This window comes from Plectropomus leopardus, chromosome 10 (genome assembly GCF_026936395.1).
Source record: "Plectropomus leopardus strain MGB_pleo_1.0 chromosome 10, ASM2693639v1, whole genome shotgun sequence".
Classification (NCBI taxonomy): domain Eukaryota; kingdom Metazoa; phylum Chordata; class Actinopteri; order Perciformes; family Serranidae; genus Plectropomus; species Plectropomus leopardus.
This window is the reverse complement of record NC_142185.1, coordinates 33,405,498-33,430,530: the sequence shown is the minus strand read 5'-3', so window position 1 is coordinate 33,430,530 and position 25,033 is coordinate 33,405,498. Positions and strand designations below refer to the sequence as shown.

Here is a 25,033-nt window from a genome sequence, read left to right as displayed (position 1 = left end):
AATAACTTTAAGCCTTTAGTACAATAGTCAAACTTTTTTGTGGTAAATCTATTGCAGAGTATTTACAGGTGGATGTCCTGATGAAATGTGCTTGTGCAGATTATTCGTTTTGACATTTCAGGTTTGTTTCCTGTAGAAACAGTTAAGGAGAAGCCTTTACTGCAGGATTATAACTTTAGTGTCCAGGTGGGCCCTCCTCTGTTATCAGACCCACACAGAGATCTAGGTGGTACTGACACCGCGGGTCGAGATGAGATGTATCCACTGAGCTGCCCTGCTCCACCGAGCGACATACGGTTAGATAATTTATGAGGGCTCCACCATTGGTTCAATAATTCATAACGCACTCGCTCTGCCGTGGGTGAGTCACGGACAAGCCTTTCACTGAGAGAAGGAGAACGAGCGAGAGAGACAGAGAGACATTTGTGGGGTGCAAACTCAATAACAACTTGCCACACCATAACTTTTGAGGCTTGCTAAATTTAGCACCGCTTCCATGACTCAGGGGAGGAGCCGCGCGAGGAGATGTAGGAGGGTGAGCCAGCTTTTAGCGTCAAGTAAGTAACCCTGGGAGGCAGAAAGCATGAAGAGAGCTCTCCTGAACCAACAAACGCAGCAGGAAGTGAGGACGGGACGGGCTGCAGTCGTGTCATTTGTCCATATTATTACAGCCACACAGAGAGGAGGCCTAATAGAGTGTGTTCACACCACACAGACCTCACTGCTGCACAATGGCTGTCACTGTTGGCTCTCCTGGGGACCAACAATGCATTGTTGTTGACCCCCCTGGCGAGATGGAAGTGTTTACACATCGCGGGGGGAGGAGTGCGTTAATACAGGACGTCGTAAAAACTGTCCTTTGCCAGTGTGTTTATGTGGCGCTTGATTGCTTGGCAACCACAGGGGCATTGTGGGGCACAGCGCCGTCCTTTGATGACTGCCAATCAATAGAGTGATGGGCGACTAGCTGGAGGTTGATGGAGGGCACAATGCACAAAGGAACACAGTGACACACATACAGGAGCGCAGCCACCGGCTCGACACACTGAACTATATTTAAAATCTGGAACTGGGTCTCTGTGCACTCGCAGAAGAGGTAAAGTTGGACCGAGTAAAAAAAGACTTGTTGTTAATGCTACGGGCAGCAACAATTAAACAAATAACAAGAAATTTGTTAAGAAATGACAACTTAAATGATCATAAACCGAAAGATCTTGTGAACGAAATTTATCAAATAGAGAATATTACTATGAGAATCAGAAACTAAATACATATATTTGAAGAGAGATGGGAGAAATTAATTAAATATATAACATAAATAACTTTTTCTCTTCATTTTTTTTCTTCTCTATTTGTCTCACCTGTAGTATCTATTTTGGATATGTACATAACACTAAGTTATCCTGTAACATGAAACTAATCAACCTGTGAATTTTGAATGATTGAACATTTATGTATTATTTATTATTATGCATATTCATTTATCTTCTTTATATGCATGTCGTAAGTTGAAAATAATTCATTTTTGTTGTTTTTTTCATCTAAAATCAAAGTGGCATCATTCAAAAAATGGCATTTTAAAGATTAAAATTTTAAAAATGAATGAATATCTGATATTCACTGTTAGGACTAGTGTTGGTTAAAAAAATCAACTCAACAAAAAGCAGAAAATAACATCAATGTATAATATTTTAAAAAGAGCATTTTGTGTGCAGAGCAACACAAGTGTGTGTTATATTAAATTGGGCCCTAAGGGTTAAATGTCACATTTGAGGCAGATGCTGTTGGGTTACTCTTCACGGCACTCAGTCCTCTTTTGGTTTCACGATGCCGGTATGCTGCCTAAAATCACACACTAGTGCGTAACCATGCAGCCTTCATCTGGTTCTGTGTAAAAATGCAAAGGTGGAGTAAAGAGGCGACTGTGCAGCGGCTCTGCAGCAGGATCTCTGTGTAAAAAGGTTGTGCTGCAGTAGATTATTGTTTAAAAATGGGCTCTTCTAGATATAAACTCACTCTGTTCTTACAGTGGGACAGTTCTGTGAACACACGCTGAAGAGACGGGAGGCGGCGGGGGACGTGCCCCACATTCCTCGACAAAAAACTGCTGCTTCATTCACTCATGACGTGTGTGGGTATGAGTGTGCACAACCCACATCTCCGGACTCACAGTGTCCTGGATATACTAGCATCAAGGGTGGAAATAAACGGCTGTCTTTCAATTAAGCCAGCCATTATTTTTCAATTATTATGTTCAATTCATGGTTTAATTCCCCAGGTGCCAAACAGATGTTATAAAATTGTTTTTCTGACCAACATTTACAAAGATATTCAATTTAAAATTGATGAAATGATTATAGGAGCCACGTTGACAATGACAATGAAACTTCTGACCGCACTTTGCCATACAGCACAAGCAGACGCAGACATACTTTACAGTTTTGGTTTCAGAAGCTTTAACCCGCCCGCCGCGTGATGAAATAACAGATGTATTTAACTCGCCACAGCTAGTTACACAATAGATAAATGAAAGTATATAAATAAAATTATTTATAAATAAATAAATGTGCGAATAATTAGATAAGAAGGTCATTTTTAAAAATAAAATAAAATAATTTCTAAATTGGAGTATAAATTATATATATAAAAAAATATATATATAAAATATATATATAATATAAAATATAATAAATATAAAGTATAAATAAGTATAAATAATATATTTAGTTCAGCTTTTGAAAGTCTGCATACCCTCGAGGCGACTAAATGTGTGCTCACCGTGGAAGCGAGCACGGCTCAAGCAGGCATCACAGGGCTGCCCTTGGTCGCTTTCTATGTTACACAACACCTTTATTGTATCCAGGGAATGATGTCAGTCAGTTTGAGGAAAATACAGACTTACCCCGTGAGAATAAAACCACACGAAACACAGGTCTCCCTGTAATACTAGTCCCATGTAATTAAAGCTTTAAACAACTAATCGATTACCACAACTGTTGTTAATTTATTTTCTGCTGATTAGAATAAAAAAATACCGCCACCCAAAGCAAAACCAAGTCTTCCTTCTGCAAATTCTAAGTTTTCCCCGCGAAAACAGTTTTTTGCATTGAGGTGATGTGTGCTGGCTAAAACGCCGTGCTGATCTGCTAACCTCAGCAGCAGCCGAATACGCCGGCAGTGCTTGTGTGTTTTTTATTGATTGGACCAGGCAGTGCACTAGAACAGGTGACCCATCTGGGAGAGGGGAAATAAATGGAAAACAGGGCCATGCGTAATCATCACGACCCATTAACCCCATCCATTATTTAATTTTCCATCCGTTCTTTACAGGTCTGATAGGAAAGAGAGGCGACTGCAGCACCCCATCAATCTGGCATTTAAACGTCAAATGTTACATAAAGAAACCTCCATGACCTATATTCTCTGATGTGTTTGTGAATGAGTAGGTGAGCGTACAGTATGTGTGTACACATGTTCCCTCCTGAGCCTTTTATTGGCTGATTTAAAGCTTTTTGTGCAGATGGGAGGCTGCTATCATAATCAGCATGCCTGCAGCTGCACTGTACACTGAATGAACTCGGCCTTCCTGATGGGAAGCCTGAAAATCCAATTTTCCTGTCCATCTATCCGTCTGCGCGGCGTGCCACACAGTCGCTCTCGGAGCTGGATTGCTCGTGCACCATCTACATGCCTCTCTCATCGGCCTGCTGCAAACGCTCTCCTCCAGATGACACCACAGATCTGGTTAGAGCGCCTGATGTACTGCAGGATTATGCTGCTGGTCGCTAATATCGTTTTACATTATCATTCCTGCCAAAAATAAACATGAGACTGGCTCTTCTGCTGAACCGCACAAACGCCAGGAGAAAATGTTGTCTTTGTATGTTCCAGCAAACTGCAGATACATTTGTACATTTCATATGTATAATGTCAGAGTTTGTAAAGGGACATACTGTATGAGCTGTGTGTCATTGATGGATGGTATGACACCGAGGCAAAACACCTGCCAGGCTGCAGACCACTATTGGAGACCAATAACTAACAACACCGGACGTTTTTTTGTAAATTACTGCTGCTTTTCCGCAGCTTTTCTCTGCCACATACTGTATGTTTTTCAGAAATCCATCCCTGTGTTTCCACCGGGGATAATGCCATGAAAAGCGGTTGTTTTATTTGAGTGAAATCGCTGCATTTCAAGCTGGGACAGTGCCACCCCAAGTAATTGCTGTCTACCAACCCATCGCTGCAATTCCTGCCAGGATAGTGCCATGAAAAAAATGTTAACCTCACAAAAGGGTTTGTTTGTTTTTTCAGAGACATTGTTGCATTTCCAACTAGGACAGTATCATAAAAAAGCATTTTTTTATGATCAAGACATTGCTGCATTTCCTGCAGGCATAGTGCCACAAAAAACAATTTTCGTGAGACATTTCTGCGTTTCCAGCTAGGATAGTGTCATGAAAGCAGTTGTTTACCAAGATAATATTGTGTTTCCAAATGAGGTGATGCCATAAAGAAAGCAGTTTTTCATGAATGAGCTGTTGCCCTAGTTCCTGCAGGGATGATGCAACTTAAAGCAGTTATTTTTTTACTGAGACACTGCTGCATTTCCAGCATGGATAGTGTCATTAAAAACAGTTGTTTTTTTACCAAGATATCACTGCATTTCCAGCCAAAATAGTGCCATGAAAAGTGTGTTTCGTTGTTAAACGAAACCACATGTTAACCACAGCAACATTATCGTGGTTTGCAGAAACATACAACAACAAAAACTGTTGTCCTGTTTGGGCTGAAACATCCCCACAGGTAATTTAAAAAGGTGCACTTTCTTTACAACGTTAAACGGCTCTTCTTTATCTGATAGTGCCACACAACAGAAGAGAGTGCCAAGAGATACCAGCATGCATCTAAATAGGTGTGAGCCAAACAGAAAATTGCCAAGTAAATCCACTGCTCCGCAGAAACACGACTGGGCTTCATTCATCTGCGAAATGGATGCTTCTCTTAATATTCAGCCCAAATTAATCGCCTCAGTAGATACAGTAAACACAGGGTTGTTGACACACCATCGCCTCTGTGCAACATATCTGCAGATGGTGCACCGGACTGAATGTACTGGCAACACGGGCTGGATCACATTCAATCGAGGCGAGATTAGCCTCTGAAACACAGAGATCAACGTTATTCCTCTTTTCCTGAACGGCGGCGGCTCATAAAGACCGTGCAGCGTGGGAGGCTGAAACAGAAACACATTAGCTATCCAAATTCAGCCAGTCTTCAGAGTAATAGTGGGAAGCTTAGGCGTACTTTAGAAACATCAGCATTTCCACATGAATAGAGGGGGCTGGCTGAGAGGTATTATAATGCAGAATATTCAGAAACCTGGCTGTTTGAATCTCAATGACACTGTAGTGCAGGATGAAGGCATCAGGTGAGCGCCGTGAACGGCCGCAGGCTATTAGCGCTGCACGAGGATGATGTTGTCCGTGTCCGCGTCAAACACAGTTGTGCCGGAGAGCGTAACATTATGCAATGAAGATGACATAACGGAGGGTCCAAGGAAAGAGCAGGAACCCGACAAGGTTGCTGCTCTTTGAATATCAGCACGTGGAAAAGCCATTAGAGGAGACCTTGGGCTATCTCTGGATGAACCGGCGCACTGAAGCTGCTGCCATAAAAAAAAGGTTAAGGCTTCTGTGTTAAACATGGATAGAAGAGCGAAGACACTCTTCAATCCACGCTTGGAAAAAGCTGATTTTTAACCCTTTAAAACTTCAGATGACATCAATTTTCTTGTTGAAAAACATGGATAAAAAGGCACTGAGCAAATCGTTTTAATTGTTTTTAGTAGCAAAAATTGACATTACTTGCTTATGGACTATTTTGCTGATATATTTGTTGTAAAATAACAATTTTTTTGTGATTTTATATATTATAAAAAATAGTTAGAAAATAAAGTAAAATAAAAGATGTTACAAGTTATTCTAAATTGTACAATATAATGGCAGAAAAAAAAAGATTCATAAAATATCTGTTCAAAATCTATTGATATCTGAGTATTTTTAATACTTTTGACAGACATTTTAATACCACTTAGGCTTTAGTATAGAATTAATATTGTGGGAACCCTGGAAAGCACAAAATATTATTTTTATTATTTTATTTTATTATTGACTGTTTTATCTATATATTTGTATTTTGTTTTCTTTTCTCTTTCTTCTTTTTTGCTAAAAACCAGGTTATTTTCTTGCAACTTGCAATTCATTCCCATAGTTTTTGAAAGAAATCATGCCAATCTCAGGTTTGAAAGAGTTAAATGAACAAAAAGTGCCATTGCAGCAACCGACCACAGCTGAAGCAGCCACAGCAGACACTTTGCAGTTTGCAGCAAGAGACTTTTCCAGTAAAATCTATTCGTTTTGTACCCTAAAATTACACATTTGTCTCAGACATTTTATCATAAATGACATATGAAACTTCCTTTTAACCATCTTTAGATGCTTGACTTGTATACAAAAACAAGTGACTGAAAAAACAGGGAAAGACCTTTACCAGAACATCTTGTGGTAATAAAGCAGGAGTTTTTCTATTTCAGCACTTTTTGGAAGAGACAGACAGAAGGGGGGAGGATGTGCAGACCAGTCGCTTAATCCACATTTTACCAAAATCGCTAAAGGCAGAGCAGACACGGTGAGCTTCAGCCTCTGCAACCAGACAGTTTCCTTTGGGACGCTGCTGATCAACTAACCAAACCTCTTTACTCAACACGCCGATTCAGCTGCTTTCAGGATAATCCTTCCTACTGGTTAAAATGTGCTGTGACCTGAATCCTGATGGTCCACAGGAAGGTTGTGGACATAAACACATGTACACACACACACATGCATGCAGTAGCTGTCAAACTGTCAGTTAGAGCGGCACAGAGGCTCATTAACATTCTGCATCTGGCTTCACATCACACACACACACACACACACACACACACACACACACACACACACACACACACACACACACACACACACACACACACACAGGGAGCAATCTCCTCCGAGAGAAATATATTTGCCGGTAAAATGCCACCGCCTTCACGATATGGATGGAAAATCTGAGAGAACAATACCTCACTGTGTGGCGTGTTCATTTCTGGTTCTTTGAGAAAAATGCTCACGGGCAAAAATCCACTCACTCAGATGCTATTTTTGTTTTTCTGTGTTTTTTTATTTATTTTGTGGAGCAGGCACTAATGGTTAATTACTTCAGGGCCAGCCAATGGAAGGGTTTTTTGTGAGTGGTTCTTGTTGTCAGGAGATAAAGAAATCGCTACAGTCTGAATGCGTTGCGTCCTTTGATAAATTGCAGTTTTTATAAAGATCACATCAGGTGATAACATACCTTAAAAGCATAAGTGCTCTGCAGAACCGATGCTGCCGTCGCGGTGTTGCTCCAATCTTGATTCTTGAGGAAAAAGAAGAAGAAAAAATTAGATGTTTTATGCACTGTGGACAATTTATGTCTTATCTTAAGTCTCTGGTTTTGTTGATGTCCTGGGGCTTACTTTTTGTTTTGTTTTGTGATCATTGTGTGACAAGCTTTTTTAACCAGCAGGTGTACACGTGTAGAAGAAATGAATATAAGATACAAACAACTGAAGACCATTTTCTCCCTAATTTAAAGTGACCTCTCTCTGCGTTATAGTCTTCAGCACTGCTAACTGTTACCCTGAGGAGGAAGTAAATGGTCATGTGTTGCCAATTACACATGGAGTTAGTTATTGATGATACAAGTAAAACCCCTTATGTGAAATTAAACATTAGAGTGTTCTGGAAACTAAATTAAAGCTCCCGTAGGCAGTTTTATTTTAGCGTCACAGGTCAAAAATCCCATTATAAACTTTGAGCATATCGTAGTTTAAGTGGATTAAAGGAAAACTAGACTTCTGCACCTCCTCTTGGCTTCAAGCTTTAGAAAATCACAGGTCATTTCAGAGAGAAGACGTTCCAGCAGCAACAACTGTCTACCCTACAATGCAACCCAAAAAAGCAGACAGACTTATCAAAAGAGACAGAAACAATAGTTGATGATGACTGAAAGAGTCTGACAATAAATATAATAAAACAAGCGTCAATATCGACAAAGTGTTTCCGAGATCGAGCAAAAAATGTTGCTTATATTTTTGCCTTCTGCTGGGCTTTCCCCCGTCAGAAGACTGTTTCATATCAAGCAGTTGTGTTTTATGGTTTTTGGCAGTCAGTGTGGAGATCTTTTTGGACCCAAATTTTGCCACGGAGTGAGCACTCCTGACTTTCACCCTTATCTTCGGTACAGAGAGCTGCAGACATGCAGGCAGCGGCACAGAGGAGGAGAGGCTGTGCACGTAAGGCTCAGAAATATCTCTCTTCTTAGATGTGGTAAATTTACAGCTCACAGCAACTTAAAGTGATAGTTTGGGATTTTTGTCGGAAAAAAATGTTGCACATTTCTGATCCACTGTTTGCGCAATTAGTTTGTTTGCCCGTAAATGTTGATACACTTGTTCACTTAGCTCGTAGGTGAATGTCATTTTAAAATGAGAAACTTGTCATTTTTAGTGCTTGCTTAAAGCCTTAACTTCCAATGTCTGTGTGTAACCTTCTCTAATGTGGCCTTCATCCCTTAATAATATTATCTGGATTAGCCTGCATAATCCCTTCAGATTTATTAATCTGGTGGTAATGGCATACAGTGATACAAAACCTGCCTCTGAGTGATGTAATGGTAGAAGGACTGTTAGAAGTACACTGTAACCAGTATTAGTAACCAGTATAAGTATTTATCAGTTTAACCCGTTTACACCAGCATCAATATTACTTTTGTCGTGCCGCATTCATTTTTATTTTCATTGAAATCACTGAAAATTGGTTCGATTTCTTCCAAAAACTGAAGAAAAACCATAATGAGCAACTTGGCAAGAAATGTAATGATAATAATAACAATAATGATAAAAAAATAAATTTTTTATTACATATCAAAAAATGAGATGTCCAGAACACTATGTATAACTCTCTTATTTATATATTTAAATAATATATTTAAATTACATTATAGAAAAAAATGCACTAAAGGGTTTTTTAGCATTTTCTTGAGGTTGTTATTTTTACATCTTGTTTTCAGGTTATTTTCTTGTAACTTTTTTTGTAATTTCTTGCTAATTTTGGGGCGCTTTTTTGTCAAGTTGCTCATCAACCTCTTCCCATGTTTGCTCTGGTTTGAAAAGTAAAGTTAAGAAAAAAAAAAGTAAAGATGTTCATTTGACCTGACTTGTTTACTGCTTGCTACATTTCTCATAACTCCAGTATCACCTGGAAACTGCTTTGCAGTTCTGATGTGTTAAGTGACTGTGAGGCAGGATTCTTGTAAGTCAGTCGACGGTAGTTACTTTGAAGTAACCTCAGCCGGCAGCAGCAGTTTCCCGTCAGTGCAATCGTTTCTGAAAAACCTGGCTGAGCCCGTGGCGGGGTAAAAGCTCCCTTAATGCGTGACCTCCACTCCACCCATCATCAGGTGTAACCATGAGTGAAGCTGAAGGCAGGGCTCCAGCTGTTCTCGCTCTCCCACCACATCCAACCCTTTTCCTCTCCTTCTCCAACAACCATTTGTAACCCTGCGCTCATTTTCCGCACCTCTTTTTTCCTTCTTCTCTCCGCACTACATGCTCTAATGTTCCCGTCTGTCCGGAACTTTCATTTGTCTCGCTTCCATTCGTTGCTTTTTTTCGGTTTTCCCCGAAGGAGAAAGAAAAAACAAATACACTAAACTGGAGATAAAGTGAGCAGACTCTGGTGGGAAGCCAGAGAGGGATCATGTCATTATTGCTGCAGTCACATCTATTACCTGCTGCACAATGGAGAGCTGGAGCTTAAAATGAACTTCACACTTTGGTTGAGTGATATGACAATGGATGCTGCAAGGCAATAGAAATGTGGCGACTGGTGGAGAATTATTTACAGTTTTTACAAAGTTAAAATGTATTTCGATTATAAAACCTTGCACAATGTTGCAAAGCAATGAGCAGTGCTGCTTTGAGGCAATAACGATTTTACAAGATTTTTGCCTCAGTGGGATTAAGAACATTCATTGGTCATTTGGCATTGTTAGGGCAGTGAATAATGCACGTTCCCTGAGATCTATCTATCTGGATATCTGAAGACCAAAATCTGGCAAGGCAACAGCCCTGGAAAAACAGAATTTGAGCAAATATACGTGGCATGCTAGCCGTCAATTTTCATATCATGACATACCTTAAAACCAGTATATTACATAGACCAGTAGCTCAGTTTGGACAGTGGGCGCCTCATGTACAGAGACTACGTCCTCGCTGCAGCAGCCGCGACTCTGATTTGCTGCATGTCATCCCGTCTCTCTCTCCCCCCGTTCACACTTGAGCTTTCCTATCTTCAATAAAGGCAAAAACAAAAAATATTCTTTAAAAAAATAAATAGAATAAACGCTCCTCCTGCAGCTCTTTCGAGCCCCCAGGACGTTCGCCAGGCTCTGATCCAAACTTTACACAGTGGCCAAAAGTGGAATCACACCGTCTCGGTCCGTCACGTGATGTCTTGAGGCCCAGAAAGAATTTTTCCAATTGACTTACATCTGAAAAGAGACGTCTGTAAATCTGTGGATGATTTTTTGTGAGCATCAACACCCCTGCGAAATGACTCATTTTGCTATCTAGATTTCAGTCATCCAGTTTGCTAACATTTGAAAAGTCTAAAACAACTGTAAGATTTATTTATTTTGACCGCCATTAAAGGTAGCAAAGTCCTAAATGAAAAGTCAGTCAGCGGATGTTGCCCTCTCCAGCACACTCGGTCGCTGTACATCTCTAGCGCGCAGGCCTGATGGGCTTTTTATGGATTTTTTTTTTTTTTTTTGACAAAAGAGGCTAAAATTAAACTGCCTATCCCATCTTTAATCATGAAACGCATAATCTGGAGTTGTTGAGAGTGAGGACACATTCCAAACTGATTAAATTAACCAAATATCAAACTACTGAAGCTTATTAATCTGTGGCGCCTCCATCTGCATATCAAGCAACCCTGAGAGGCAAATCAAGCCCAAGGTTGACACACTGTTTTTGTTTGTGGAGGATTCAGATACACTCTCCACGTCCTTCAAAGACGTTTTATAAGGTCCTGCATGTGTGTGTAAGAGAGAGAGACTTGTACTGGATGTGTGTTTATCTGAAGAGATCTCTCAGCCAACCAGCCCAGCCAGCCTTGTCAGACTGACAGAGCACGGATGCTAAGCACTCATATTAGCATTTTATCAAGTGACCTTCCTGCTCTCTGGTCTGCCTCTTCAAAAAAAAAAAAAAAAAACTGTTTTCTTTTTCCCTCCAGCCTTCGCTTTCCCCTCTGTAAAGACACAACAAAAGCAGCTCTGTATGATCCAAACTGCACTGCATCAATCAAAAGCGTTCAACTGGGAAAAATCACTCTCGTTCAGAGCAATATTAACTGCGTCTCCGAGAGCACGCAGACAGATTTTGAGGGTGTGTGCGTACACAGTGTAAAAAAAGGCCGTGATTAACAGTTTCCAGCGGCAGGATTTCTCGATGGTCTCCCAGAAGCAGTTTATTGTTGCCACAGCTGCCTGATTCTTAATTACTACGCTGGTAATTAGTGGTTGTCCATAATTGGGATAGGGACTCCACACTGACATCCACCCACAATGCCCTTTGTTGATTGTGTTCGTTTGTAAAAAGGGGGAGGACGGGTGACGGGTCTCTGTCACACACACAGATACTCACACACACCGTCAGTCATGCTGCCTTCATGTGGCCGTGCGTGCAGCTGTGACTGATGTTGTAACGGGACACAGGGGGACGTGTTACAGTTTATCCTGCAGGCAGGACGCAAGAACAAAGGAGGTTCTCAGGGGACAACTGGTTCAATGTAAGAGGTTCGATTCGCTTGCTTGAACGCACTCGGGTCATCATTATCTAGCTTACTTAAATGTTTTTTACACTTGAATTTCAAAAATATACATCCTCAAATGAGCTGCTACCAAAGTTTCACCACCAAAGTCTTTTCAAACCCAGCTGCCAGAAAAAAATGTTGTACGTTCCTGCAAGTCCCAGATATTTACATTTATGTGTTATTATGTAGAAGATACGCTGAAACTTTAATGTTTCAACAACACTGTGTTTAATTCTTGGTTAGGTTTAACCACAAACAACATTTTGATATGGTTGGAAGACATTGTGTTTTTGGCCTAAAATAAACTGTTTGGGTCGTGGCTTTTTGTGGGTTAGAAAACAACCACCTTTTGTGGTAATACTCTTGCAGGATATGCAACAATTTCTTGGTATATATAAAAATTAATTTTAGAAAAACACCTGTGTTTTGTAACACAATCCCATCAGGAAACAGCAATGGCTTGGTTAAAAAAAATAAACTAAAAAGTGAGAGAAAGAAACACTACCTGTGGCAGTATCCCAGCAGGACATGCACTGATGTCTTGGTAAAAGAAAAAAAAAAAGAAAAAACTTCTTCTTTCTTGGTCCTATCACTGCAAAAAAAACCCAAAAAAACATTTTGTGGCTTTATTAAAACAGGAGACACAACAACGTCTCTGAGAAAAAAGGGTTTTTCATGGCTGTCTACTGGCAGGAAACACAACGTCTTGATAAAAAAAACAGCTGCTTTTGTGGCGCTATCATGACTGGAAACGCAGCAATGTCTTCGTAAAATAACACTTTTCATTGCACTATGTTCAGTGGAATCACAGCAAAAGGTCACTAACAAGCACCCATGTTGGGTGGCTAGAAGGTCGCTTAAAGCCGCAGTGATGACTCGCTGAAAAACGGCTGAAAAACGGCTGAAAAACGGTTTTCGTTGTTGGTTGGTCTCAGACTGTGGTCTGCAGCTGGGCAGGAGTCCTGCGTTGGTGTCACGCCATCCACCATCCCCTCCACCTTCCACTGATAAAGTCAGCTACATACTTTAAATCCTTTTTTGATTGATGCATTTGAAACTTACAAATGCAACAAATTAATGGTTTGCAGAGACATACAATGCCACCGTCTTTTTCAGCGAATGCATAATATGGGAGGCATTTTTGAAATCTTCCCTTTTTTCTATGCAAGTGTAATCACAGCGGTCTTGAATCAAGGTGGCATTCCTCTCATAGCAGCTGAGACGGCTGAGTGTCTTCTGACTGACATCAAGACCAAAGTCGAGGATTTTTCTGCACAGAGTCTGTTCTGCTTTATATTATTTTAAAAATGTTCATTTCCCAGCATGTTAAAAAAAGAGCTGCAGCCTGTAAAACATATTTCTGAGATGTCTGAGGTCTAACCGATTCAAGCCAAGAGGTTTGCGTCCTCGGAGGACTCTAAAAACTGCAGGAGCTGGTGGTAAATAGGGCTGGTTAAAATCATCCATCCATTATCTATAGGTGTGTTTACATGGACAATATTTACAATCTAATCAGAATATAAGTGTCTCATGTAAGCACGTCAATCTGAAGAGACTGGCACAGAAATCATAGTAACGTTTACACTGCAGTCATATAAAGTCATAAGGTTATTTTCTTTTATTTGTATACTGTGTAGAAAAAATAAATACATTAGAAAGGAAAAAAAACGGCTACTCATAAGTCTTGTCATAATTGTTACTGTTATAGTGATTTTGGTTACTGAGGAATTCTTTGTTGCTTGCTTTGTGATTTATATGCCTTACATTGTTCTTCTAATAAAAATTATTAAATAATAAAATAAAGAGCTCAAAAACCTTAATCCTTTAATGCCCACAGTAATGACTATTACTTAAAGCGATACTCTGGAGCGACTTCACACAGACCTGGTTAAAAATCAGCAAAGTATTCCTTTAAAATCTAATTTATCTGAAGTCAGCTGATAAGTTAACCCTTTGAAATCTGGAGCAAAATCACTTTTTTGTGCTGCTTTCAAGACATTTCACATGTATTTAACCCTTTGAACTCTGAGCAAAGTGGTTTGATTTCTTTCAAAAACATGGAAAAAAAGGCAGTTAGCAACTTGGTAAGAAAGGTTCCACAAACTGCAAGAAATTATTTAGAAAATTATCTTTAAAAACAAAGCCAGGGTAAAACTATATTTACAAAATTAAGTACTGTAAATGCTGTCATTATCTATCTTTATTTATCATTATAGTTAGATTATTTGCTATTCTGCTGTAGCACAGGCTGACACACATAATTTTTCATTTAAAAAAGAAGCGTCATCAATACATGAGCTGTGTAATGAGTACAAAAAATGCACACTTACACATAAAATGATTTGATGGCATTTTTAAAAAAACATTTTAATAAAGAATTATGTATAATTTTTAAGCACTTTCTTTGTTTTCTAATTTTGAGGCAATTTTCTTGTACTTTTTACTAATAACTTACTAATTTATTTGTTAAAATCTAGGGGAAAAAACAAATGGGAAAAAACGTTATTTATAATTTTATATTTTTATATATATATATATATATATATATATATATATATATATATATATATATATATATATATATATATATATGTATATATATAATTAAATATCTAAAATTATATTAGAGATTTATTAATTTTTTTAAGCACTCTGCTCCAAGTTTTGTTTGCCTTGTTTGTTTCTTTTTTTTTTTTTTTTTTTTACTATTTTTTGAGTCATTTTCTTGTACATTTTATTAATTTCTTGCTAATTTATTCATCATTTCTTATTTCATTTCTCGTTGCCTTCTTCACATATTTTTGAAAGAAAACAAGCCAATTTGCTCATGTTTCAAAGGGTTAATCGAAGGTAATGATACTCATACACTCAAGCTGATGTTGCTCCAGAATAAAACTGGTACAGTACGATGCAGATCGCAAGCGAATACATTAGCGTCTGAGCCCCGCGGCCCTGAGTGTACCTGCCACTGGCTTAGCCTGACAGATCGACCTATAGTGTGTGCGTGCATGTGTGTGTGCGTGTGTGTGTGTGCAGCAGGAAACTGTACAGCAGGTCCACTGCTTGACCTTTTATCACCTCACCTCTCACTGATTAAATCCATGTAGAGACAGGAAACCACAAAGCCACACTGTGCAGGAAATCTGAGACAGGACAGCCAGGGGTCTCTGACTGAGTTCAACATCAGTCTGTCTGTCACGTTCAGACACAAAGTGAAAGAAAAAAGCCCCGAGAGCAGGCTGATTCATTTCTGTTTTATGTCTTTTTACCAGCCAAGATTACTCATCAGGGCTACAGCCGGGACTTTAGAGACATGCAGAGGTCATGAGTCCACATTCCCCAATATAGTGTCACATTGTTTTATAATAAAAAATAATAACATAATTAAATAAATGAACAAACAAATGAATAAATAAATAAAATATTTTGTTTTAATTTTTTTAGATATATTTTTTCCTCAACTGTGCAATTTCATTGTATCTCATATCTTTAAGCCTTCTCTGCAATGCCAGGAATATAATTATGTATCCTTCTATTGAACTTAAAAATTAAATGTTTTGTTCAAAATTCAAATTTAGAGACACTGGACCTGGAAAAAAATTTAAAAAATCAGCCTTTCATGTATAATTAGTTCTATTCACATTTACAATTCCAATTTAAAAACAAATCAGCATTTAGGTTCAAAAATGTCATTAACCCACAAAAACTCTAACTTACTGACTCATTTTGGTGACAGCTTGTGCTGCTCCATTGACTGCAGGTTTACACATTGCTGAAGTCATCACTGTCTGAGCCATTTCTTTAACCTGCTTTGGCAAATCACTATTTTGAAACTTTGAACTTTACTTACAGAGCATGGATTTATAACAGCTGATGCAATCCACGCCAGGTTGCCTGCCAGAAAACCAGGTATTTTATGGCAAAACATGATCTTTTTCCAATCATTACCAAGTGGTTTTGTTATTAAAAACCTATAGGTGACACCTGGATGTGGTGTCTGCCAAGCTGCAGATCACTCTTCCAGACCAACAAGCAACAAAATTGGTTGTTTTCATGAGTTACTCCTGTATTTTAAGTGGTTGTTACCCATCAAATGTCGGTGTTTTCAAGCAACCCTTCACTGTTTCCATCTGTTATAATACCAAAAAAGCAGCTGTATTTTACAGAGACAATACTGTGTTTCCAGCCTGCCTCCAAATCCAGGTATTTTATGGCAAAACATGATCTTTCCCTAATTATTAAATGGTTTTGTCGTTAAAACCCTATGTGACACCTAGGCGTTATCGTGCACCACTGGCACTAATGTTAAACATCCGTGTTTTGCAGAAATGTACAATGTCAACATTTATGCTGGTGATTCGGCTGGCCTTGGCAAAATCCCTCCACACATAATTGAGAAGAAAATGAGGAGAACCGTCACAATTAGCGTTCACAAGCAAAACTAATCCATAAGTCAAGAGTCTGATTCTTCCTAATGAGCCAATCATTTCTGCTCCCAACCATGCACGCCAAACATTATGCAAGCTCAGCAGTAACACGTTTCAATGTGCACTAATACACGTCCTGTGGGGGACGCCTTTGTGAGAGCACCCATGACAACTCAAATGGTTTTCCAGTCACATGACTCTCATCTTGGGGAAAGAAAGAAACACTCCAACTAAGTCAGTTTTCATCAACTATTCATGCAGCAAGCCTGAGGTTCATTATACAGTGTTTTCCATTCCTGGAAAACAAAAACAAAAAACTGCTGCTGATGCAAATAACACAATTTTACCGTATTCATTAACATTATCTGATTGCAGTCTGGAAGTCAGCCAACACTCCCATCAGCCCTAGAGGCATTTCCAGTCACGGCTGGGGTGCACCTGCCGGCTGCAGCCCAGTCATCCCCGAAAATGTTGCACTGAAGGACTCCTGGGAGACTCCAGGGACTCCCAGAGGGATTTAAGGAATGCCTGCACATGTTCCTATTTCATTTACTAAATGGCATCACATAGAGAGAACAGAAAATAAACACAAACACGTTTATCGTTTAGCTGCTGCATGTTTCTTACTCTCTTATCTGGAGTACAAATCATATCGACCAATGGAAATCTCAGCTGAGCTTGTTTTTTTTCGAAAGCCTACAGACACCAGAGTCTCAGTCCTGCAGCAAGGACAGTGTTCAGGCTGTAGACACGACTCCAAAAAGGTGAGGCTAGTTCACCCGGCAGCTGTTCCCCTCCTTCGATTCAGTTAATGATGTTAAGTTATTTAGAGTCAGAACGTCATTTCTGGTGCAGCCTGAGCTTTGCACAACACAAACCAAACAATTAAGGCTAATTTTGATTAATTTAGTCAATTACTTGATTAAAGAATATAAATAAATTAAGTCAAGAGCAATTTGGATAATCAAATTATCATTTACAGGAACAGTTCAGGTTTTTTTTAAGAGGGGCTGAACACTGAAACAAGTCCAACCGGAAGAAGTTTCAGATGATTGCAACCTGCAATCCTCACCACTAGATGTTACTAAATCCTCCTAAATGTTGACACACAGCTCCTTTAAATATGTGAATGAGTTGTTTAGTTAAAAAATACCATATATAAATTAATAATTGAACGTATATTTAAACTAAGAGGACCTGTTATGGAACCAAAACAGCCCAAAATCTCTAAACTGACCGATGCAAAAAAAAAAAGTTTTACCTGGGGTGTCTGGGAAAAAAAGAAAAAAGATTTCTTTTTTCTTTCCTTTTTCTTTCTTTTCTTCAATTTTTCCAATAACAGGGGCAAAAACATAAGCTAAAACATTGCAGAGTGGACAAAATCTGCCATAATCAAAAATAAATAAATGACTCAATAAATAAATAAATGAAATAATAAAGGAGATTTAGAAATAAGTCTCAATTATCTAATAAATATGTATGTTTATTTTAAATAAACATGCACAGAAATAGAAAAGCAATGAATAAATTGTATTTGTTTATTCATTTACTTATATTAAAGATTTTTTTGTGTTTCTTCAGCTTTATTCTACAGGAAAGTCTTAAGAGTTAATGGGGAGAGAGAGGGGGATGATACTGCAGAGTGCCGAGGTTGGAATCAAACCCGCGGCTGCTGTGACAAGGACACAACCCTTATACATCGGACACCCACTCTACTAGGTGAGCTACTGGGCACCCAAATAATGTATTTATTTATTTGACAAATATTTATTCCATAAAAAACATGCTTTATTATTGAGTAAAATGGTACTTTTTAACACTGCCTACTCCTCACTGTAGCCTAATGACTGCAAGTTAATTTTTAAACTTGATTTTACCACATTTTCAAATAATATTTTTATCTTTCGATTGTGTAAACCCTTTATTTTGAACATGTAACATTGTTAAGACCATAAACAAACAACCCAACCAAAGAAAATTGCATAAGAAAAGAGTCAATTCTAAATACATGTTCGAAAAAGAGTGGGAGGAAGTGTGAACCTTTTTTCTGCTCTTTTGCTACTTACAATGATGATTTTATTCCATTTTAAATCATTCAATGCATACCTCCTTTTATCTTTTGTTTTTACTCCTTTTTCTACCTCTCTATCTACCCTTTACTGTGTTTATATTTTATATCACTGTTGTATGAAGTGTGCTACACAAATAAACATTTAATTTTTTTTTTAAATGGCAGATTTGGTCCTCCATACTTCCCGTGTGTCCAGTGCTGTCAGTGTAAAATCACAGTTGAGGACCACAAACACACACAAAACCCTGCAGGAATACTTCAGGTGAACTTCAGCACCGACAGGTGAAGCTAAAAGTGTCGGCTACATCAAAAACACATCGTTATCTGTGTTTTATCTTTGTAACAAAGTGTATTTTGTGTCAGCCGGTTACTCACTCGGAGTTGCCTTCAGGACGCTTCCAGCTGCATCTCCTCACAGAGAAAACTGAGGCTTCAGGCTGCAGACGGCAGGTTCAAACATCTGAGGGGAGTAACGGGCACCGGGAGCCACCGACGGTAACGGCACCGACACAAAATCACGCACGGGCTGGTCGTTCATTCAGCCTCCGTCTTTCCCTCGTGCTGGTTTGCGGGGTTTTACCGGAGGCTCCCGGATACACGACCTCTTTTCTTTGCGGGGTTCTCCTTGGGAACTGTGCTGCTTTCAGGTGCCGCTCGTAAAATCAAGAGTTACATTTAGAGTCGCCCTAAAAAAATGTTGCACGTTTCTGCAAACCACAGCTACGTTACATTAGTACGTTTCACACGTACTATCTCTCTCTCTCTATATATATATACAAAGCCAATCTATAAAGGCAAAAAAACATTGTAAAAATAAGTGAAGCGAAATATTTTTAGAGAAACAAAGATCATACAAAAGATACACTGCATTCATCTGCAAATATCCTAAATTAATGTAAAATGTATACATTTGAGCTGCGTGTTAGGCTTTTCCACAGTGCAATTATTAAATCATTATCATGATATAATAATTGATATAATAATATGATATAATTAGCATCTTGCACAGTCTTGCATGTAGATACATCTGAAAAATACACTAAGTAACAGATAAAAATCAACTAGCTTTTTTTTTTTTTTAAGATAGGAAACCGTGTCTGTCATGTTACAGTAAAGAGGTTTAGTTTTTGTGGATGTATAATGCATTATTTGTACCATCCTGCTTTATTGGATGTTCACAGTGCGCTTTTTCTGTTTCCCACTGCTGTTGAAGGCAGCACTAACCACAGGACGAACGCGCTCACTCTGCTCCTGATTGGCTCAGATGAAAAAGGCTGGCACTCAGCCCTCATGTCCCCCTCCTCAGCCCTCATGTCCCCCTCCTCAGCCCTCATGTCCCCCTCCTCAGCCCGCCCTCAAGGCTCAAAAGGCGCAGAGCCCCAGATCACAGTGTGATCTCTGAGTCCAGTCTGAGCTTTAATGCGTCCGTCTGTTTGCTCTTCATTTCTTCAGAGTGACCAAGAAAAAAAGAAACCTCCTACCATCCTATTGTGATAAATAAAAAGAGTATTTTTTTTCTAATGGGAAAATACAGAGTTATACAACCATAATGTTTAGGGGACACTTTATTTTATTTTATTTTATTTTATTTTATTTTATTTTATTTTATTTTATTTTATTTTATTTTATTTTATTTTATTTTATTTTATTTATTGGTTTTAACTTAGGTGTGTTTTTGGTTTATCTTTTTCTTTTTGACAGGTGTCACGCCATCCGCCACCCTCCTGATTACAAAGTCAGCTCACACATTACATAATTTTGTAAACATTGATATGACGTGTATAAAACATGCAAATGTAACATATTTGTGGCTTTCAGGAATGCCAACATGTTGTTTTCTGGTGACTAGAGTGTTCCATCAGTTGTACAAAAACTACTTCACTAACATGCTAAATACACATTTATGAAAGAGCTACATTTTCTGTCGTTCTCCTCCTTTATTCAAAGAGTCTTAATGAAACTAAAATTTCATTATCAAGAGAGATCTGGACAGGAAGGTAGTTAAAAGTGCTACAACAGTGAATATAAATCAAACATGAGGAAGTCTGACAAAACTGTCACTTACTCTCCAAGCAGCCTGAATAAAGATGATTATACAGACATACGAGCTGCTGAGTTTACTGTGACTGAGTTGACTTTCTCTCTGCAGACTGTCATCACTTTCTATACTTCTTTACAAGTCTCTATTATGGCTCAGACCTCAGTATTGTTCACTTGCGGATAGTTGCTTGGAAACACAAAACCTTACCTCCCGCAGTTCAAGGGCAACCACCGCAGAAACTGATATCACTGGAGGACAGCCACTGTTTACCTCCATCCATGGAAACAGACCCCTGCTGGCTCCTTTTCAGAAGTGAAACAGGATTCCTGTCCTTCTGCGATCATGTCAGTGTCATGTTTGGTAAACATGACACTGACATCTTTAAGATCACACAAAAAATGGAAAAAAAGGCAATAAAAGTCATGAATATTGACTGAAATAATTCAGTATTGTTTTATTCATCTTTGCTCTCTTTTGAGATTTTTTTTCATCTTCATACTCCGAGTTTTCTTGCAGCTGATGAACTTCACTGATTCTTACACTGTAAGCTATAATAATCATCATCATCGTAATAAATAACAATAACTTCATTTGTAACAGCACTTATCTGAACAATACTGAAAAATGCTTCACCAAAATATATGAAAATAAAATTTTATTATAATGATGAAAACAATTTTAAGAGCTAAGAAAAAGTGTTCAAAAAACCTAAGACCACAAAACAAAAGGAAATAATAAAACACAAAAGTTATATATTAGGCATGAAAAAGAAAAGCTTTTCTTACACAATGATGTTTAAGCAGTTATTTAAAAAGAGACAAAGTGCTCACCATTGAGTGCATAAAATAATAGATGTAGCCGTAACATCGCCCACTGGTTTGTGCCAGAAGTGACCGTATTAAATCAACAGGGTGGCACTAACCCCAATACTAGCTGCACTGATACGATACGATACGATACGATACGATACGATACGATACGATACGATACGATACGATACGATACGATACGATACGATACGATACGATATGGATAGGGAAATTTGTCCTTGACTCAGATGTGCCCATAAATGCCTTCACAGTCATAATAAATAAACTGCATTCAAACAAAACGGCATTTACTGTACGAGATCACATTAATAAATTGCTCACAGTCTATCTTTGTGAGCACAGTGCATTTAATTACAACACCAGAGCTTTATGGAAACCATGGAAACCATAAAGCTGTGGTGTTGTTACTTTGCAATGTTTGTAGTTCAACTTTGACGTCATATCTGTAGATTTTAACATGTTTTATTCACGACTGATCACAACAGTCGAAATAGTCTACATATTAATTTCTCTGTCATTATTGTTTTCATTTTTTTGTTGTTGGTAATCTCTATGATTAATTTGTTTACTTCAAGAATTTTAATTCCTGTTATTATCATTCGTCTGGTCATCAGTTTAATGCGCTGTCATCCGTCATCCCAGCTTCTGACACCTGTCGATGACTTGTCATCTGTCTGCAGTCCATGTGATGAATCTTCCACTGTCCAAAGGATTTTGGGTCAAAATATAACATACTGGCTTGCATACTGCTAAATTTTTAGACTAGACCTATTTTTATACTTTTTACATTTTTATTTTATGCTTTTATGTTTCTAGGGCATGTCCTTTATGTATATTATGAATGCAAATTTTCATGTGTGGACAATAAAGTTTTCGTAATTCGTAAAATGCAAAGAGATGCAGTAGAATATCCTGGTATTTATTTATTTTTTTATTTTTGCTGCATTTGACATACCATGTATTGGAACATATTAACTCTTTTTTTGCATACTAAATAGCACGGGTATTGAAATGCACATCACCGTGGTCTCACCGTGGGCTCTCCTTGTTCACAGTTTTCCTGATTACACACACCTGCCTGCAATCAGCTCATCAGTGCTCAGTTTTTCTACACAGGCTCTTCCCTCAGGTCATTGTTTCAGTGCTTGTGGAAGTACCAGCTCCTTGTGTTAATTTCTAGTGAAGTTATCCTGCTGTGTTTATTGTGCTGAGTTGCTCATGCTGTTCTTCTGTGTCTGAGGATCACTGCATCGGTCTCCCACCTGCCTGCCTGCATCACCTGCCCACTCAGCCCAAAATCTCAACACACTTCAAACCTGCCACACTCCACCACCCTCCTCACTCCTCATTATTCCTACCGGAAAAACCCCCTTAACTTCCCCATCTTCACCTTCCAAATTATCACAATAAATCTCTTTCTCTTTGAACTCTTCCTGTGTTCGGTGTCTGCTCTTGGGTCCACCTCCTCTGCTTTATATTACTTGCCAGTAGACTAATAAATGGCTGTAATTTGCTTGCTAGGCAATCAGAGCCAAAGATTCTTACTTCTGTCTTGTCTGAGTCAAGCCGCAGAAAATTACAGGTCATCCATTTCTCGACAGCAGTAAAGCACTCCATTAAACTGGCGGGGTAGCTAACATCATCTGACCCAAAGGACAAGTGGATTTGCATATCATCACTGAAACATGATATGAGACGAAATTAAAATGTCTGATAATCCTTTTGTTATGACCTGTTGCAATTTTCCAGCTGTTTTTTGTACCATATAAGGATGCTTTCAAAGCAACCTGTCACTGTTTTTCCAGCAGCTTTTTAGGCAACCAATGGGGGTGTTTTGTAGCCATGGGACACTGTTTTGTAGCAAGTTATTGCTGTTTTTCCAGCACATTTTAAGCAAAAAACGTAGGTGTTTTGCAATGCTCGCTGCTGTATTTCCAGTTGCTTTTTTGGCGTCAAACATGGGTGTTTTGTAAGGAGTCGTTGCTGTTTTTCCAGCTACATTTTAGGCATCAGACATAGGTGTTTTGTAGCGAGTCGTTATTGTTTTGGTACCAAATGTGAATGTTTTGTGATGACCAGTAGCTGTTTTTCCAGTGGCTCTTTAGTCACCAAACATGATGCTTTTCCAGTAGAGAATGTGCCAAAAGTTGGTATTTTAAGCTAAAACATTATCTTCTACTAACCATAGCCAACTGTTGTTTTTTTTGGACCTAAACCTGTAAAGTTTCAAAATAAAAAATGAAAAAGAACCACATCTGTGATTTGTGGAAACTCACAATGATAGCTTTTTTTTTGGTGAAGGAGTAGTTCCAGATATACCTACACAACGATTTAGTCTATGGATAAGAATGGATTGGAGTGGTGCTAGAGGTCAAAGGTTACAGAGGATACTAATTTAGAAACCCCACTGAGTGTTTATCACCGCCCTGTTGCTTTTCCTATATCGGATGACCCCTATAGCATTGCCCATACTGCTTTTATAACATATCTGACCCCCCACGCACCCACCTGCACATACATGCACTCATGAACTGTCTCCTTCTGTGGTGTAAACAGGAGGACCACACTGTGACAAACTGTTGATAATACGCTTGCGTAATCTTGGCATTCCACTTGTCTTCGATGTTGATCCTTTAATGTTCGAAGGCAGCAGAGCATATGGCCTCTGTAAAGTGCAGAGAATTTAAGGCTTAGGAATCATTAACAGTTTAAAGAAAGGAAAAGAGATTATTTTCACTGCCACAGGGTTCATGGAGCCCAGAGCCCCCGCAGCCTGTGGAGCCTGAAACTGCAGTTTAGTAAGTGTCGCTGTCGCAGTTCATTAGTCTCTTATTACTTCAGGATCACCTCCACACTGTGTTTGAGCAGTTCTGGCTAATTCAGTAATTAAGTTTAATGCTCAGGCTCAGTGGTGCTGCTACTTTTGTGTTAAAGTTGTGTTAAAGTTTTATCAATGTTGGTATCTGTGGACAAGGAGTCTGTTTACCATGGACACTGATATTTATTTGGAAATTATTCCATTAATTTATTTGAAAATTGATGTAGTCAGTGATATAACAATAAAACAACAACACACACACACACACACACACACACACATATAAATATATATATATGTGAAGTGGTTGCTTAAGAATGTTGCATAACGCTGTGCAAATTAAAACCAAAAGTTCAAGTAAAAGTGTTAGTAATTATTAGTAAAAAAAAAATCAATAAAAATAAAAAATTACACACCCACCAATAAAACATAAATACAAATGTAAAAGATCGCTTTAATAAAATTAAATAAAATTAAATTGAATTAAATTAACAGACAGTGTTACAATACTATATACTATATAATACTATACAAAAAATTTGGATGAATTCTGTATAATATTTTAATTTTTCATTATTTCATGTTATTTTATTCATTTATTTATTTGTTTGTTTATTTATTTCGGTCCATAATCGGGCACAACTCAAAATAGTGAGTAAGAATTTTGATTGACAAATATCAAACCAATCAGACAAGGGAATAATCCGCTTGACCAATCATAATGAAGAGGAGGTGGGACTTATCGAGTTTTTTAACCACAGGATGTCGAAGGCATGACCCGCCCTAACTCTGCCGTACTCTACCTCTGATTGGCTCACCTAGACACACTCACCTTATTCTAACCAATCCCGCCCGAAAGCAACAAGTACTAACCAATCACAGA

At 38.5% G+C, this 25,033-nt stretch overlaps 1 protein-coding gene across 2 annotated transcripts in view; it reads right to left on the bottom strand.

The window, feature by feature from the left end:
• Positions 1 to 19,108, bottom strand: part of arhgef49 (Rho guanine nucleotide exchange factor 49) — a 73,275-nt gene extending 54,167 nt beyond the window's left edge. For both annotated transcript variants that reach the window (XM_088083664.1, XM_088083668.1), the window contains exons 1-2: positions 18,837 to 19,108; positions 7,396 to 7,458 (exon numbers count right to left, since the gene is read on the bottom strand). The gene's annotated coding sequence lies outside the window, so the exon portion shown is untranslated. The remainder of the gene's footprint in view (positions 1 to 7,395; positions 7,459 to 18,836) is intronic.
• Between the last annotated feature and the right edge of the window lie 5,925 nt (positions 19,109 to 25,033).